Source organism: Heterodontus francisci, chromosome 4 (genome assembly GCF_036365525.1).
Source record: "Heterodontus francisci isolate sHetFra1 chromosome 4, sHetFra1.hap1, whole genome shotgun sequence".
Taxonomy (NCBI): domain Eukaryota; kingdom Metazoa; phylum Chordata; class Chondrichthyes; order Heterodontiformes; family Heterodontidae; genus Heterodontus; species Heterodontus francisci.
Window position 1 is genome coordinate 30747746 of NC_090374.1, and position 17864 is coordinate 30765609.

Here is a 17864-nt window from a genome sequence, read left to right on the forward strand (position 1 = left end):
ATAAGAACCTAAAAAACAGGAGCTGGAATAGGCCATTCAGCTACTCCAGCCTGCACCACCATTCAATAACATCATGGCTAATCTTCTACTGCAGCTACACCTTCCTTTCTACACCTTCAAATAGGCAAAGGTAATCTGGAAGATGAATTTGTGGAATGCTTTTGTGACAATTTCCTGGAATAATATGTTGTTGAACCACCTAGGGATAAAGCTACTTAAGACCTAGTGTTGTGTCATGAGGCAGGGTAATGTAGTAATTTCATAATGAAAGGTCCTCTGGGAAAAAGTGATCATAATTGAATTCCATATTAAGTTTGAGAGTGGCATACTCCAGTCCCAAACAAGAATCTCAACCTTAAACAAAACCAATTATATAGGTATGAGGAGAGAGCTGGCTAAGATTTGTTGGGTAAATAGACTAAAAGATATGGCAGATAATAAAAATTGGGAAACATTTAAAGAAATAATTCAAAATGTTCAACAAAAATATATTCTGTTTAAAAAAAACTCAGTGAGATAGTTCCATCCGTGGCTTACTAAGGAAGTTAAGGATAGCATTAGATTAAAAGTAGAGGCTTATCATGTTGCAAAGAATGATAGGAAAACTGAGGATTGGAGACTTTTCGAAACCAGCAAAGGGCGACCAAAAGGTTGATAAAAACAGAGCAAATAGAATATGAGAATAAATTAGCCAGGAGTACAAAAACACATGGTAAGATTGCGAGAACTTATAAAAAGGAGAGTAACTGAAGTAAGTGTTGGCCCTTTAGAGGCAGAGATGGGAGAAAGTATCAAGGAGAATGAGGAAATGGCAGAAATGTTGAACAAATATTTTGTGTCTGTCTTCATAGTAGAAGTCACAAATTACATACCAGAAATGGAGGACAACTAAGGGGCTAATAAGAGTAAGGAACTTAAAGTAATTATTATCAGCAGAGGAAATGAATTAGAGAAACTTAAGGGACTAAAAATGATGGCCTACATCTTGGGTTCTAAAAGAGGTAGTCACAGAGATAGTGGATGCGCTCGTTATGATTTTTCAAAATTTCCTAGATTCTAGAATAGTTCCAGCAGATTGGAAGTTAGCAAATATAACACAACTGCTCAAGAAATGAGGGAGAGAGGAAACAGAACTACAGGCCAGTTAACCTGACATAGTCATCGGGAAAATGTTGGAATCTATTATTAAGGAACTCTTAACAATGCACTTAGAAAATCATAGTATAATCAGACAGAGTCAACATGGTTTTACGAAAGGGAAATTGTATTTGAAAAATTTATTAGAGTTTTTTGAGGATATAACCAGTAGGGTAGGTAAGGGGGAGCCAATAGATGTTGTATACTTGGATTTCCAAAAGGCATTCAATAAGGTGCCACACAACGCAAGAAAAGGGCCCATGGCATTGGGGTAATATATTAACAAGGATGGAGGATTAGTTAATGGACAGATAGTAGAGATAAATGGGGCATTTTCAAGTTGGCAGGCTGTAACTAGTGGAGTGCCACAAAGGTCAGTGCTGGGCCTCAGCTATTTACAATCCATGTTAATGACTTTGATGAAGAGACTGAGCGTAATGTATTCAAGTTTGCTGATGATACAAAGCTGAGTGGGAATGTAAGCTGTGAGGAGATACAAAGAGGCTGCAAAGAGATATAGAGAGATCAAGTGAGTGGGCAACAAGGTGGTAGATGGAGTATTAGGGCGGCACAGTGGCGCAGTGGTTAGCACCGCAGCCTCACAGCTCCAGGGACCTGGGTTCAATTCTGGGTCCTGCCTGTGCGGAGTTTACAAGTTCTCCCTGTGACTGTGTGGGTTTTCGCCGGGTGCTCCGGTTTCCTCCCACCGCCAAAGACTTGCAGGTGATAGGTAAATTGGCCATTGTAAATTGCTCCTAGTGTAGGTAGGTGGTAGGGAATATGGGATTACTGTAGGGTTAGTATAAATGGGTGGTTCTTGGTCGGCACAGACTCGGTGGGCCGAAGGGCCTGTTTCAGTGCTGTATCTCTAAACAAATAATGTGGGAGTTATTCACTTTGGTAATAAGAATCAAAAAGCAGAATTTTTTTTTTAAAGTGTGAAACTTTTCATTGTTGATGTTCAGTGAGACTTGGGTGTACTCATACAAGGAACGCAAAGTTAGCATGTAGGTACAGAAAGCAATTAGGAAGGCAAATGGCATGTTGTCCTTTATTGCAGGGGGATTGAAGTACAAGAATAAGGATATCTTGCTACAATTGTATAGAGCTTTGGTGAGATCACACTTGGAGTACTGTGCACAGTTTTGGTCTTCATATCTAAGAAAGGATATACTTGCCTTGGAGACGGTAAAGCGAAGATTCACTAGATTGGTTCTTGGGGTGAGAGGGTTGTCCTATGATGTAAGAATGAGTAAATTGAGACTATACTCTCTGGGGTTCCAAAGAATGAAAGGCATTCTCATTGAAACATTCCAAGATTCTGCAAGGACTTGACAGGGTAGACACTGAGTTGTTGCTTCCCCTTGCTGGGAATCTAGAAATGGGACCACATTCTCAAGATAAGGGATCAATCAGTTTAGGACTAAGATGAGGAGAAATTTCTTCACTCAGGATTGTGAATTTTTGGAACTCTCTACCCCAGTAGGTTGTGGATGTTCCATCATTGAGTGTATTCCAGGATGAGATAGATTATTGATCTCTCAGTGAATTAAAGACTATGAGGAGTGGGCGGGAAAGTGGAATTGAGGCAGAAGATCAGCCATGATCATATTGAATTGCAGAGTAGGCTCAATGGGTCGTATGGTCTACTCCTGCTCCTATTTCTTATGTTCCTACACTATTCCCATATCTCTTGATCCTTTAGTATCCAAAAATCTACAATCTCTGACTCGAACATACTCAATGGCTGAGCATCCACAGCTCTGTGGGGTAGAGAATTCCAAAGGTTCACAACTCTTTGAGTGAAGAAATTTCTCTTCATGTCAATAATAAATGGCTGACCCCTTATTTTGAGACAATGGCCCCTAGTTCTAGACTCCCCAGCCAGTGGCAACATCCTCCCAGTAACTACCCTGTCAAGCCCCTTAAGAATTTTACATGTTTCAATGAGATCACCACTCATTCTTCTAAACTCTAAGCAATATGGGCCTAGTCTACTCAACTACTCCTTGTAGTGTCAACTGTGGCTCAATTAGCAGCACTCTTGTCTTTGAGTTATAAGGTCCTGGGTTCAAGTGCCAGTCCAGAATCTGGACATAAAAATCAACATTGACTTTCCACTGAGGGTTGTGCTGTTGGAGGTGCCATCTTTTTGATGAGACATTAAACCAAGGCCATGTCTGCCCTTTCAGGTGGACGTTAAAGATCCCTTGTCACTATTTTGAAGAAGAGTAGTGGTGTTATCCTGGCGTCCTGGCCCACATTTATCCCTCAATCAACATCACAAAATCAAATTATCTGGTCATTATTACATTGCTGTTCGTAGGAGTTTTCCGGGTGCAAATTGTCTGTTGCATTTCCTACATTTCAGTAGTGACTACACATCAAAAAAAAAAGTACTTCATTGGCTGTGAAGTGCTTTGAGATGTCTGGAAGTCATGAAAAGTGCTGTAAAACATGCAAGTCTTTCTTTCATACAACAATCACTCCATCCCAGGAATCAGTCTGATGAATCTTTGTTGCACACCCTCTAAGGCAAGTAAATCATTGCTTAGGTAAGGAGACCAAAACTATACTCAGTACTCCAGTTGTGGAATCACCAAGGCCTTCTACAATTGCAGTAAGACTTCTTTATTCTTATACTTCAAACCCTTAGTAATAAAGGCTAACATCCCAAGGTCCCGGCTGACTGTTCCTGTGGCTTAGGTGGGTCTTAAAGCTTCCTTGGTGCTATTTAAAGTACAGCAGTACTCAGTTTACTGGGTATGAAGAGAAACAAACTAACTAGTAAATCATCTCACTGTACTTTGTGAGATCTAGCTGTTTGCTAGCCTTGAACAACAATACTTGAAAGTATTTCATTGTGTGTAAATCACTGAGCAATATGTTTAAGTGCAAATCTTTCTATCTCTTAATTTGGCCTACGCAGGAATTAATTATTTGTTCCTATGATTGTTTTCCTTTCGTTCAGGCTCAGAATTTAAAGTTAACACGGCGCTCAAATCGTTACCCACAAGATTTTAGCTCTACCAGCTCAGCCCCATGTGTTCGCTCCTCACATTTTTCACAGTCTCTGCTGCCCTTTCCGCCTTGTATGTCTCCATTTAAATTCTGTCTTTTCACCTCCAGCCCAACTTTTCCCTCTTTTCATCCAATTACAAACAGAGCCAAAACATGTTATTTTCATACAAAGTGAGAGTAAATGCCATCTGGTGGTAGGAGGCAAGATTACACCCACGGCAGAGCAAGTAATGCCAAATGTAACACAACACAAACCCCAAGTTCAATGTGTAACTGATTCTATTTTCAAGGGTAAGGTGCCATATAAATAAAGAATGCGTCTAAATATTAACCAAAATATCTAATCAGTGAGTGAGAACTTTACTGCGTAAACCTTGAGCCAATGCCAACAATAGATTAGTTGTATTGTAAACAGAAATTGTTGGAAATACTCAGAAGGTCAGGCAGCTTTCATGCGCATGCATCCTCAAAGTGCTTGCTTCGGCAGCAGATACTAAAATTAGAATGGTTCCGAGATTAGCATCTCCCCTGTGCAAAGATGACAAATTCCCCTGACAAATTTGTTCAATATTCCACTTTCGTTCGACTAGTCGTGCTCATTTTCCTTTTGAATAAAATGTAAACTGTTAATCACAGAGTTGATGCAGCCAGAGATACTGGGCGTTAAAATCCACTGGACTTGTGCCTGGCAATAGGTATTGCGCTTGCCAGTCACTTCCAGCACTGACTGAGCTTGTAAGCTAGTGGGGAAGGGTCCTTATTTGCAAGACCACAATGGTGCCCGCTTGCCTCATGCCCTCCACCAGACATGGTCTCCATGGACCTATATCTTTGGGGAAACAAGCAAGATTTTTTTTTTTAAGTTGCATAATCTTTAGGTTGTGGGATCTGGGCCCTACCACTGTTCTAAGTAACACTTATGTTGTTACTCTTATGTCACGGGGTAGAAGAGCCTCCAGTAGTACATATAAAATTCTTAGAAAGCTTGACAGGATAGATGCTGAGAGGCTGTTTCCACTGACTGAAGAGTCTAGAACTAGGGGTCATGGGCTAAGGGGTCGGGCATTTAGCACTGTGATTATGAGAAATTTCTTCAGTCAGAGAGTTGTGAATCCTTGGAAGTCTCTATCCCAGAGAGCGGTGGATGCTCAGACGATGAGTATATTCAAGACTAGGATTGATAGATTTTTGGGCATCAGCAATAGTGGTATAGGGCAGGAAGGTGGAGCTGATGAAGAAGATCAGTCATGATCTTATTCATTGGGAGCGCAGGCCCGAGAGGCTGCATGTGCTTCTCCTATTCCTATTTCTGATGTTCTTTTGCCAGGTCCTAGATAAAGAAGTCCCTGACCTCCGTGATGTGGGGTGGAAGGAGATTCGACCTCTAGGACGGCAAGCTGGAAAAATCCCAGAAACAGCAGATCGGATTCCTTCCATTTTCCAACAGTCTCTGGCAGAATTACAGAATAGGTCTGAAGGATTTTTGGGGCTGTTATCCTTTTCTGAGATTTTGGTTCAGTAAAGTTTCCCTTATTTTTCATTCATTGACAGTGCTTTGCTGTTGCTTCCCACCCAGCCATTCAATGTTGACTCACCTACCTGTGCCCTAATGGAAGTTGCTGGCTGGCACAGTCACCAGAGGATGTAGTTTGAATATTCACTCTGCTCTTTAAAGACACACTGTAAACGAGACAGCCTAGGTCTGCTTAAATACCTGAGAGCAGCCAAAGTTCATTCTATCAGGCACAGAAATAGCTGACAATACACCTTAAGCAATTTCCTTTTGAAGAGACCTGCCCTCTTCCCAGGAAAAGCAGTCAAAAAACAAGTCTGAACATGAGAGTAAGTTCTCCATAAAGAGTTTTCTGATTCCATATGAGAAATCTGTGCTATACTATTTATTTCACAGCTTTATTTTTCTTATAAATGATATGTCAGACAGAAACATTTATAAAACATTGTCAGGTATAGTGTTTCTAGTCAGTTTTCTTAAATTTGTTCTTGGGATATGGGCAACAATGTCAGGGCTGCATTAATTGCTCAGGCCAAATAGCCCTAAGATAGTGGTAATGGGCCTTACTCATTGCGGCGCTAGTGCTCCCAAAATGATGTTAAACAGGGAATTACAGAAATTTGACTCAGTGTCAATGATTATACACTAACATCTGATCAAGTCAGGATGATGTGTGACTTAATTAGCTGCAATGTTTTCTATATTGCAATACTAACTACAATTCAAAAATGCTTCATTATCTGTAAAGGGTTGTCCTTAAGTCATGAAAGGCATGATAAAACTTCTTTCTTTTAGAGGGGAGCCTGGAGGTGGTGGTAGTCATTCATTCTACAACATTTTTTCACTCATCTCTTCCTGGATCTTGCACAGTGATCCATCGAGGCGGCGTCTCCTGCCAGGCATGGTGCACTGCCATCTTGTGCATTATGCCCAAGAGCTGACAATGCACAGAAATGATTTAAGTGAACTGACTTATGTTATCTCATAAGACCTGCTTTTGGTTGCTCAGGACTGGCCAGCACCCAATATAGGGCAGGTTCGCAGCTCCTGTGACTTGCGATAATGTAACTATAGTTATAACTGGCTACCAGATGCAAATCCTATCCTAGCACCAGTAAACAGATGTTCCATTATACTTAAGGGATAAGGCAAGAGATATATAAAGGCAACTAAAGAAAAGGCTCGTTGACTAGATAAACAATAATTTTGGTAATAAATGGATTGAATTTCCTCTGGGTATTAATTGTAGCGCAGGGCAATACAACCCCTCTATGTTTTTGCATGCATCACATTAATGCAGTCCTGGGCCCAATTGTTTTAATAGAACCATATGATCTAGTGTGCTGGAATAGTGGTTCTCAAACTGGGGTCCGGGGACCTCTGGGGCGAAATAATCTGAAGAATAAGATGACTGGGGTGTATCATGGCAATCAGTTTACCTGCTTTTATCTATAATGAATGACCATAAGAAGTGGCCCAGAGTACGTGAATGGGCGGAGGCCGGAGGAGGTGCGAGGTGGGAGCACAGTGCGTCCACCACATGTGAGGAAGGGAGCACACATGGAGGAACACTATGAACGGGACAATGATTTACAATACAAATAACCATCTGGTTGTCTCCTGATTTCTGCTGATTTTATGTTGAACAGAATTGACTGAACGGGTTTAAACTGCCAGTAAGTAGGTAGGTTATTAAATTTCCCAGTTACTGCATCTAACAAATATTTTCATTGATACAGTATTATAATTTAAATTGGACGGCGGGGGTGGGGGGGGGGGGGGTGGAGCGGTGCGCCCGTGATTACTAATCCATTTGAAAAGCGGTCCTTTAACCAAAAATGTTTGAGGACAACTGGGCTAGAAATAGCAACACAGATGAAATTAAACCCACCTAAGTTCTGTGTAATATTTAAATGTTTCTAGCAATTTGTTCTGTTTGTTTGGTGATATAGGCTGTTTATAGTTAGATGCCACACCTTCAGCTTTGGAAAAATCTCACACAGTGGCCTGACATTCTGTGATCATAGACTTCCAGCAGTCCCATCAATGCAGTTATGGAGTGATTGATAGTCCCACAGTGTGGATCTGAATGCATTTTTGGAGTTTTTAACTTTAAAGTTAACATATGCTTTTCATTCTCTGATCATCAGGAATAAAACATTCAACACTTTAGTCTTGGCCTGAAAATACCATTCCAAGTCACCTATTGGGATTTTTCATTAGGTGTTAGTGACGGCCAAAAAAGTCCAACACTGAAACTTGACACCCTTTAGTCATTATCATGTTACGCATGGGTTTAATCTACAGATTGTAAGGAATACAGGAGGTTATTTCCTCTCGTGGCTTATGTGTTAATGACATTGCAAATGTAGTAGGAAGATTGCCGTTATTGTTCATTTCTGACATTTTTAAAGAATGTAATTATAACTTTGCCAGAAGTAGCAATCAGAGTAAATCAACTAGCTCTGTTTATGGCATTGCAAACACTTGGAAAATCTTCCCTCTATATTATGTAAGATTTCACATCCAAAACATTGGCCCTGAAAATCCACATACTCAACAGTGAACTCGGGACTCTTCTGAAAGAAGATGGAGAGTTTTGGAGGTAAGGTGTTGATATATATCTGCAATGGAAGTGGGAAACATTAGTGGATTCCAGGCTAGGTTTAAGACCTGTAAAGACCAGGAGAAAACATTTTCCAAGAACGTACACAGTCTTTCTGACGAAAAAAGGAATGATTTCTTATATTTATCAACTTCTTCAGCCAGAGCGCCCTAGGATTGCCAACTCTGATTTGATATATTCCTGGAGGTATCACCACATGACCCTCCTGCCCCTGACCACCTCACCCCCACCGGCCTCAAACACATACTCCCACCATTGGTTGCCTGACATGTCTATCCTCACAATGCACTAAATAAATTGGAAAGTGAACTGACTGATCACTACCAGATCGTATGATACTTAACTGTCAGTCAAATAGCCAATTGGCCCATCTACAGCACTTTTATCACAACTAAAGAAAAGTGTTCAAAGCAAAGAATAGATTAGAATCTTAGAAGGAGGCAGCAGAGAAGGAGGCCATTCAGCCCATCGTGCCTGTGCCAGCTCAATGAAAGTGTTATCCAATTAATCCCACCATCCTGCTCCTTTCCCATAGTTCTGCAAATTTTTGCCCTTCAAGTATTCCCTTTTGAAAGTTACTATTGAATCTGCTTCCAACACCCTTTCAGGAAGTGCATTCCACATCATAACAGTTCGCTGCGCATTTTCTTTTTCCGCATGTCGCCTCTGAAGAACTTTGTTTTAATGCACCGATAATTTTCCTCCTGGGTGGCTGGAAGCGGTGCCTGGAGATTAATCTTTATGGCTGGCAATCCTAACCTGCCAACTTTACCCATAGGCAGCTGACCAGCACCACATTATAGTAACCCCTGTGTCATCTCGCTGGTACCCAGGTTATGTTGACATTGCAGCAGACAGCCAACAGCTTTGTGCAAAATGCCTGACCCAGGGACATTGGTTCAGCCGCTTGGTAATGACCGGCATGTCAGACCCACCCCGCCTCCACCCCCCCCCCCAACCCCCACCCCGATCGATTGGGGTATAGCAATAGGATTGCAGGTTCTTGAGCCCATTTTGATTCATGCAGACTCTTATGATTTAGGCTGTCTCCAAGCTCTTTATTTGTTGTCACAGCAACAGCAGACACCTATCAAGCAAACACATTCAATAATATGTTCTTGAGACGGAGGCAACACTGGTAAAAGATGTGTTTTGCCCATTCCTGAACTCTAACTGAACAATCTGCAGGCCACTTCCAATGGTATGTGAGATCTTGCTGTGCACAAGTTGGCTGCTGCATTTCCTCCATCACAACATCCTCCATCATACATTTCAGAAGTATTTCATTGGCTCTGTAGTGCAATGAGATATCCAGAGGTCATGAAAGGCACTATAGAAATGCAAGTCTTTATTTATGAAGAGTCAACCTGATCAATTTTGACCAGTGTTTGCCGGCTGTGGATCAGTTGGTAACTTTATCACCTCTGAGTCAGAAGGTTTACTTCCAACTCCAGAGAACTGAGCACAAATGCCTGGGCTGACACTCCAGTACAGGACCGAGGGAGTGCTACACTGTCTTGTGAATGAGACGTTGAACTGAGGCCCTTCTGCCCTCTCAAGAGGGCATAAAAGATCCCGCAGCACTGTTTTGAAGAGCAGCGGAGTTTTCCCTACTGCCCTAGCTAATATTTTTCCCTCAATCAACATCACAAAAGCAAATCATCTGGTCATTACCACATTGCTGTTCATGAGAATTTGCTGTGGGCAAATTGGCCACCACGCTTCCAACATTACAACAGTGACGACACTTCAAAAGCACTTCACTGGCTGTAAAGCAATTTGGGACATGAGTGCATGAAAGGTGCTACATAAATGCAAGTCTTTCTTTTCTTTCTTCTGGATGATCGACCAGCATAGAGACCTGACCGATTGACTATTCCAAAGGCAAAGCCCCCTCACCACTTTGAGACCCTGGCCTCAATTAAATCTAGCAGGTGAACTGCAGGGTGCCAAACAAGCATCGCAAAGCTGCTCGAGGCCTCAAGGTCCAGACAGAATGGCAGCCAGCAAATAATTTGCAGACGATTTGTGATGCAGAGTGTGGGAATCCCGGTCGGAAGAAGCCCAGCTTATTCTTGTAGGCCCCAAATGATCACTTCTGCTCCGCCAGAACCCAGAAAAAAAAATTCAACGCTTGCTTTTGGTCGGCCTCTTCGCTCCATCACCTGGAGCAGGCTGTCATCAGTACCAACCTAAAATGGCAATTCATGACTATGCCACAGGACTCTGATTTTCACGTCAAAAGGGCCTATTGCCCAAAGCAAAAAAAGACCCAACAGTAGGCCTCTTTTATAATTTAATTGGCCATATCGTCTGTGTTACTGGGATTGGGGGGTGGGGTGGGGGGAGGTGGTGAGGGAGTTGCCAGTCGGGCTACCAACCCCATTGTGAGGTACTTTCCAGGCAAAAGCACCCAAAATGGATCCCAACGACTTATTTAGAATTGTTCAATATGTTAGCCACTAGCTACATGTGGCTAATCAGGAATCCAATCCAGATGTGGCTAAGTGCTTTCTTGATTGGATAAGCTGAACGCATGTTTACTTTAGCCTTTCATTCGTTGGTAAAATAGTAAAATGAAGATCAGAGCATGTAAGTTGTTTTTGATTGTTGTGTGTCCTTTATCAATGGAATGTAATTGGGTGAATTCTATAGTGGGTGGGTGATCTGCTCTGTCAGATTACCTTCTGTTGCTGAAGACATAATGTACCCGGTAATGACCAGGGAAACATCCTCACTCGTGATTCATTCAGCCAAGGAGCACAAAGGGGAGCTTCGGTGACATTGTCAAAAAGAGCAAAACCAAAAAGGTCTATCACTTCATCGCAAAAGAACCTTTTGCCAATTTCATGCAAATATTCAAAAGGCACACATCTTCAACAGCAAAGCGAGATATAAACGTGTATTTCAGCAAGTGCCTTCTTTTTCCAACAACCAGGACCTACCTAGGGCCCAAAGCCTTTATAAAACACTGGATTGGCCTCTGCTGGAGTATTGTGTCCAATTATGGGCAGCACACTTTAGGAAGGATGTCAAGGCCTTAGACATGGTGCAGAAGAAACATCCTAGAATGAGAGCGGAAATGAGGGACTTCAGTTATGTGGAGAGATTGGGGAAGCTAGAGCTAATCTCCTTAGAGCAGAGAAGGTTAAGAGGAGATTTCTTGAGATGTTCAAAATGATGAAGGTTTTTGCTAGAGTAAATAAGGAGAAACCGCTCCCACTGGCAGAAGAATTGTTAACAGAGGACACAGATTTAAGGTGACTGGCAAAAGAATCAGAGGCAACTTGAGGGAAAACAATTTACGCAACGAGTTGTCGTAATCTGAAATGCGCAGCTTGAAAGGGTGGTGGAAGCAGATTCAATAATCACTTTCAAAACAGAATTGGATAAATACTTGATGGGGAAAATAATACAGGACGATGGGAGTGGGATTAATTGAATAGCTCTACTAAAAAGCCAGCACAGACATGATAGGCCAAATGGCCTCCCTGTGCACTGGATTATTCTTTGGCTCTACCATTTTCAGTGGCCAAGAAACAGCTACTGAAAATCTAAATGGAAAGCTGTATCAGTGCATAGGATATAGGACCATGTAGGACCACCCACATGTTTTGACAGGGTCTCTATATAATTAACCAGCATTTATCAGTTGCTTGCTCTCACTGAGGGCACCAGTTAGGACAGCACCAAAAGATGAAAATGGAATCAGCATGCACATTTGCTTTGCTAAAGAGCAGCCCTCCTAAATTTAGATTGGTCTTTTCACTGTCTGGTCGTTCAATCCAGATAGACAATGAACATTTCAAAAGGAGCCACATGAAGCAAGTTAAATTTAATACTGGACTGAATGCCACAAGATACGCTTGAAATTTACCCCATATCTTTTTTATATATAAACTAATATAAATGGAATAAACTAAACTATTGTTAGTATAATAGGTAGGGTGCACTCCAGTCAACCAGTCATTATATAGTTCATGCAGGTCAGGAATGTGTAGTATTTTAAGCTGATGCCACAGGTCAATTGTATACAGGCTGAATATCTTCTATGGTCACGAGGGGTGTTGTCACCATCTTGAGGAGCTGTTCATCTGGCTGAGTGCCTGCTCCACAAAATGTTCCAACATCATGTTGGCAGCTCGGGAAAAGTACTGTGCAGCACAAACTGGCTGTAGTGAAGTGCAATTTGCTTTTATGTCTGAAGATCTTGTCAAGGCAGGGGTTAAGAAATGGTTACACAACAAAGTCCAGGACTGTGGAGGCATCCAAAACCAGGAGTCATACATATACAATAGTCACTAATAAATCCAATGGGAAATTGAGGAGAAACTCTTTACCCGGAGAGTAATTAGAATATGAAACTCTACCATGGGGGTAGTTGAGGCAAATAGCAAAGATGCATTTTAGGGGATTCTAGATAAGTATAAGAGGAAGAAAGAAGTACAAGGCTATAATGAAATGCATAGGGGTGGGACGAGGCTCCTGTGGACCATAAGCTGCAACCAGCATAGACCATTTGGGTTGAATGGCCTTTTTCTGTGCAGTAAGAAGAAGAAGAAATTCCATGTAATCCTATGTAAAGTCACTGGTCATGTTCTTCAAAATACTTTCTGATGTACAACCTCTGTGGGGTATTAAAGCAGCATTGTCCAAGGTGTAACCCACTAGCCACATGGGCTGAATTGGGAATCCAGATGTGGTGAGTTGCACTTCCGATTAGTAAATAAAAAATGAGTAATTTATACCCTCGTTGGGCATGCGAAAACAATACTCGTATTGGCAACTTTTTTGTGCATTTGTTGGTAAAACGGAAATATGCGAGTCAACACTCTCAGAAATTCCTAACTTACAACAGTGACTATGCTTCATTGGCTGTAAAGTTCTTTGAGACATCCTGAAGTCATGAAAGGTGCGAAATAAATGCAAGTCATTTTCAATCACCCTGATGAAGTCAAAGCACCACTTGCAAATGTTTATTTTATTCGTTCATGGAATGTGGGTGTCGCTGGCTCGACCAGCATTTATTGTCCATCCCTAATTGCCTTTGCGAAGGTGCTAATGAGCTGTCTTCTTGAACCGCTGCAGTCCATGTGAGGTAGGTACACCCACAGTGCTGTTAAAAAGGGAGTTCCAGGATTTTGACCCAGCAACAGTGAAGGAATGGTGATACAGTTCCAAGTCAGGATGGTGTGTGACTTGGAGGGGAACTTGCAGGTGGTGGTGTTCCCATGCATCTGCTGCCCTTGTCCTTCTAGGTGGTACAGGTTGCGGGTTTAGAAGGTGCTTGTCGAAGGAGCCCTTGGTGTGTTGCTGCAGTGCATCTTGTAGATGGTACACACTGCTGTCACTGTGCATTGATGGTGGACAGAGTGAATCTTTGTAGATGGGGTGCCTATCAAGCAGGCTGCTTTGTCCTGGATGGTGTCAAGCCTCTTGAATGTTGTTGGAGAGTATCCCATCACACCCCTGACTTGTGTCTTGTAGATGGTGGACAGGTTTTGGGGAGTCAGGAAGTGAGTTACTCACCGCAGGATTCCTCGCCTCTGACCTGCTCTTGTAGCCACGGTATTTATATAGCGACTCCAGTTCAGTTTCTGGTCTATGGTAACCCCCAGGATGTTGATAGTGTGGTCCTCTGGGGACGTGGGTTGGAATCCCACCATGACAGATGGTGATATTTGAATTCAGTTAATAAATATGGAATTTTTAAAAATGTTAGTCTAATGGTAACCATGAAACCATTGTCGATTGTTGTAAAAACCCATCTGGTTCACTCATGCCCTTTAAGGAAGGAAATCTGCTGTCCTTACCTGGTCTGGCCTACATGGGATTCCAGACCCACAGCAATGTGGTTGACCGTTAAATGCCCTCTGAAATGGCCTAGAGAGCCACTCAGTTGAAGGGAAATTAGGGGTGGGAAATAAATGCTGGCCTTGCCAGCAACGCCCACAACCCATGCATGAATTTAAAAAATCAACTATCATAATGCTATTGAATGTCAAGGGGAGATGGTTAGATTCTCTCTTGTTGGAGATGGTCATTGCCTGGCACTTGTGTGGCATGAATGATACTTGCTACTTATCAGCCCAAGCCTGGATATTGTCCAGGTCTTGATGCATTTCTACACGTACTGCTTCAGTATCTGAGGAATCGCGAAATGTGCTGAACATCGTGCAATCATCAGCGAACATCCCCACTTCTGACCTTATGATTGAAGGAAGGTCATTGATGAAGCAGCTGAAGATGGTTGGGCCTCGGACACTATCCTGAGGAACTCCTGCAGTGATATCCCGGGGCTGTGGTAATTGACCTGCAACAACCACAACCATCTTCCTTTGCGCCAGGTATGACTCCAACCAGCGGACATTTTCCCCCTGATTCCCATTGACTCCAGTTTTGCTAGGGCTCCTTGATGCCATACTTGGTCAAATGCTGCCTTGATGTCAAGGGCAGTCATTCTCACATCACCTTTCCTGGACAGAAAACCTAGAAGCTGCAATAAGATGTGCATGTCTGATAATCCATAGCAGAATAGCAGAATTCCAAACTTTGGTGAAAGAATAGGACTGCAAATTGTTCACGTTGAACAATGGTAGATGTTTATTAAGTAAATATCCACTGTGCCGCGTGAGTGTTCACAAATCATTTTCGACTAAAGCTAGCGCAAGTGGTTAAACCAGTGTTGCTGTAGCTGCACCTGCAGCTAGTCAGTGATTGGTATTGGACAACCCTGCTCTGGATAGATTTTCTGTGGATTTAAAAATTATCCACAGTGTGACAGAATGGGGAGCTTCGTGCTCCCCAGCTGTGTGGATCTCCTGATGTTTCCCGGAATCTTCTTCTTCTTTGGCCTCCTTTTCTCGAGAGACAATGGGTAAGCGCCTGGAGGTGGTCAGTGGTTTGTGAAGCAGCGCCTGGAGTGGCTATAAAGGCCAATTCTAGAGTGACAGACTCTCCCACAGGTGCTGCAGATAAAATTGGTTGTCGGGCCTGTTACACAATTGGCTCTCCCCTTGCGCTTCTGTCTTTTTTCCTGCCAACTGCTAAGTCTCTTCGCCTCGCCACACTTTAGCCCTGCCTTTACACTGCCCGCCAGCTCTGGCAATCACTGGCAACTGACTCCCACGACTTATGGTCAATGTCACAGGACTTCATGTCGCGTTTGCAGACGTCTTTAAAGCGGAGACATGGCCGGCCGGTGGGTCTGATTCGCTGTCAATATGTCCTTGAGGATCCTGCCATCTTCCATGTGGCTCACATGGCCAAGCCATCTCAAGCGCCGCTGGCTCAGCAGGGTGTATATGCTGGGGATGTTGGCTGCCTCGAGGACTTCTGTGTTGGAGATATGGTCCTGCCACCTGATGCCAAGGATTCTCCGGAGGCAGCGAAGATGGAATGAATTGAGACATCGCTCTTGGCTGACATACGTTGTCCAGGCCTCGCTGCTTTAGAGCAAGGTACTGAGGACACAGGCTTGATACACTCGGACTTTTGTATTCCGTGTCAGTGCGCCATTTTCCACATTCTCTTGGCCAGTGCGCTATTTTCCACATTCTCTTGGCCAGTCTGGACATAGCAGTGGAAGCCTTTCCCATGAGCTTGTTGATTTCTGCATCGAGAGACAGCTTACTGGTGATAGTTGAGCCTAGGTAGGTGAACTCTTGAACCACTTCCAGAGCGTGGTCGCCGATATTGATGGATGAAGCATTTCTCCCGGAATCAGCCCTAATTAAATACCAGGCTAATAGGTTCCAGCCTATTGGCTGCTTAAAGGTTAAGAGGTTAAAAATGTTGTTAGTCTCTCAAAAAGTTGTAAATATTGCAAATGGGTATTTCAGTCTTTCGAAAGACTGCAAGGGGCAAAACACAGCGACTGGAGTAATAACTGTAGAGGCAGGAATCCGAATCCCTGAGTTAGTGATGGAGTGGCCCAGCATTGAAACCCCATTAGATGGCCGATGTGGAGATGTTCTACCAGGAGGAGGTTGGTGGAATCTGCACCTGACTTAGGGAACCATGCTCCAAAATGGCTGGCAGGCAGTGGCTGTGAAAAAATGAGGGAGGAAGGGATCGCGACAGTTCTGATGATGGGGTCGTTGCCTGAAATTTTAACTCATCTGCCTTCTCCGCAGATGTTAACTTACTTTGTGGAATGCATTTTCTGTTTTTGGTTTCAGATTTCCAGCATTTACAGGTTTGTTCGGGGTTTTTTTTTATTAGTTATGTGCCTACAAGCACCTTGGCTTTTTGATGCCTTTGCAGTAGATAGCACAGAATTGCAAATGGCCTCCCTGTGCACAGGGAGTTCCAAATGTTAATCATTGGGAAGGTGCTCCTGTGTCTGGTATAGAGACAGCTGGTAGGAGACCAGTTCTTGTGCCTGCTGGTCTACCTGACAAACGTACAATGACGGACATGAAAAGACCAAGTATAGGTGGTCTGATTAGCAAGTTTGCAGACGACACTAAGATTGGTGGAGTAGCAGATAGTGAAGGGGACTGTCAGAGAATACAGCAGAATATAGATAGATTGGAGAGTTGGGCAGAGAAATGGCAGATGGAGTTCAATCAGGGCAAATGCGAGGTGATGCATTTTGGAAGATCCAATTCAAGAGTGAACTATACAGTAAATGGAAAAGTCCTGGGGAAAATTGATGTACAGAGAGATTTGGGTGTTCAGGTCCATTGTTCCCTGAAGATGGCAACGCAGGTCAATAGAGTGGTCAAGAAGGCATACGGCATGCTTTCCTTCATCGGACGAGGTATTGAGTACAAGGGTTGGCAGGTCATCTTACAGTTGTATAGGACTTTGGTTCGGCCACATTTGGAATACTGCGTGCAGTTCTGGTCGCCACATTACCAAAAGGATGTGGATGCTTTGGAGAGGGTGCAGAGGAGGTTCACCAGGATGTTGCCTGGTATGGAGGGCGCTAGCTATGAAGAAAGGTTGAGTAGATTAGGATTATTTTCATTAGAAAGACAGAGGTTGAGGGGGGACCTGATTGAGGTGTACAAAATCATGAGAGGTATAGACAGGGTGGATAGCAAGAAGCTTTACAAGGGGACACGAGTTCAAAGTGAAAGGGGAAAATTTTAGGTGGGATATGCGTGGAAGGTTCTTTACGCAGAGGGTGGTGGGTGCATGGAACGCATTGCCAGCGGAGGTGGTAGACGCGGGCACGATAGCGTCTTTTAAGATGTATCTAGACAGATACATGAATGGGCAGGAAGTAAAGAGATACAGACCCTTAGAAAATAGGCGACAGGTTTAGATAGAGGATTTGGATCGGCGTAGGCTTGGAGGGCCGAAGGGCCTGTTCCTGTGCTGTAATTTTCTTTGTTCTTTGATCCATCCAGCCCATCATAAATGTGTGTCACACTATCTACCCTACTGGAAACCATGTCCTTTCTTTGATCTTTACCTATTTTCACCATGAAACACTGCAGTTGCGATCCTTCAAAACTCAACACCCATCACTAAGTTGGACTTAACTCAATAACCATCAGAGACACATCACTTTGATTCCTTGTAACACCTGGGCGCCTGTGAGAGCTTGTCTTGTAG

General features: G+C 43.1%; 1 protein-coding gene and 1 pseudogene across 1 annotated transcript in view; one reads left to right on the forward strand and one right to left on the reverse strand.

Annotated features, from left to right (window-relative positions):
* vegfc (vascular endothelial growth factor c) overlaps positions 1-17864 on the reverse strand; it is a 221487-nt gene that overhangs the window by 151054 nt on the left and 52569 nt on the right. The window lies entirely within an intron of this gene.
* Positions 4632-4731, forward strand: LOC137369500 (U6 spliceosomal RNA; annotated as a pseudogene).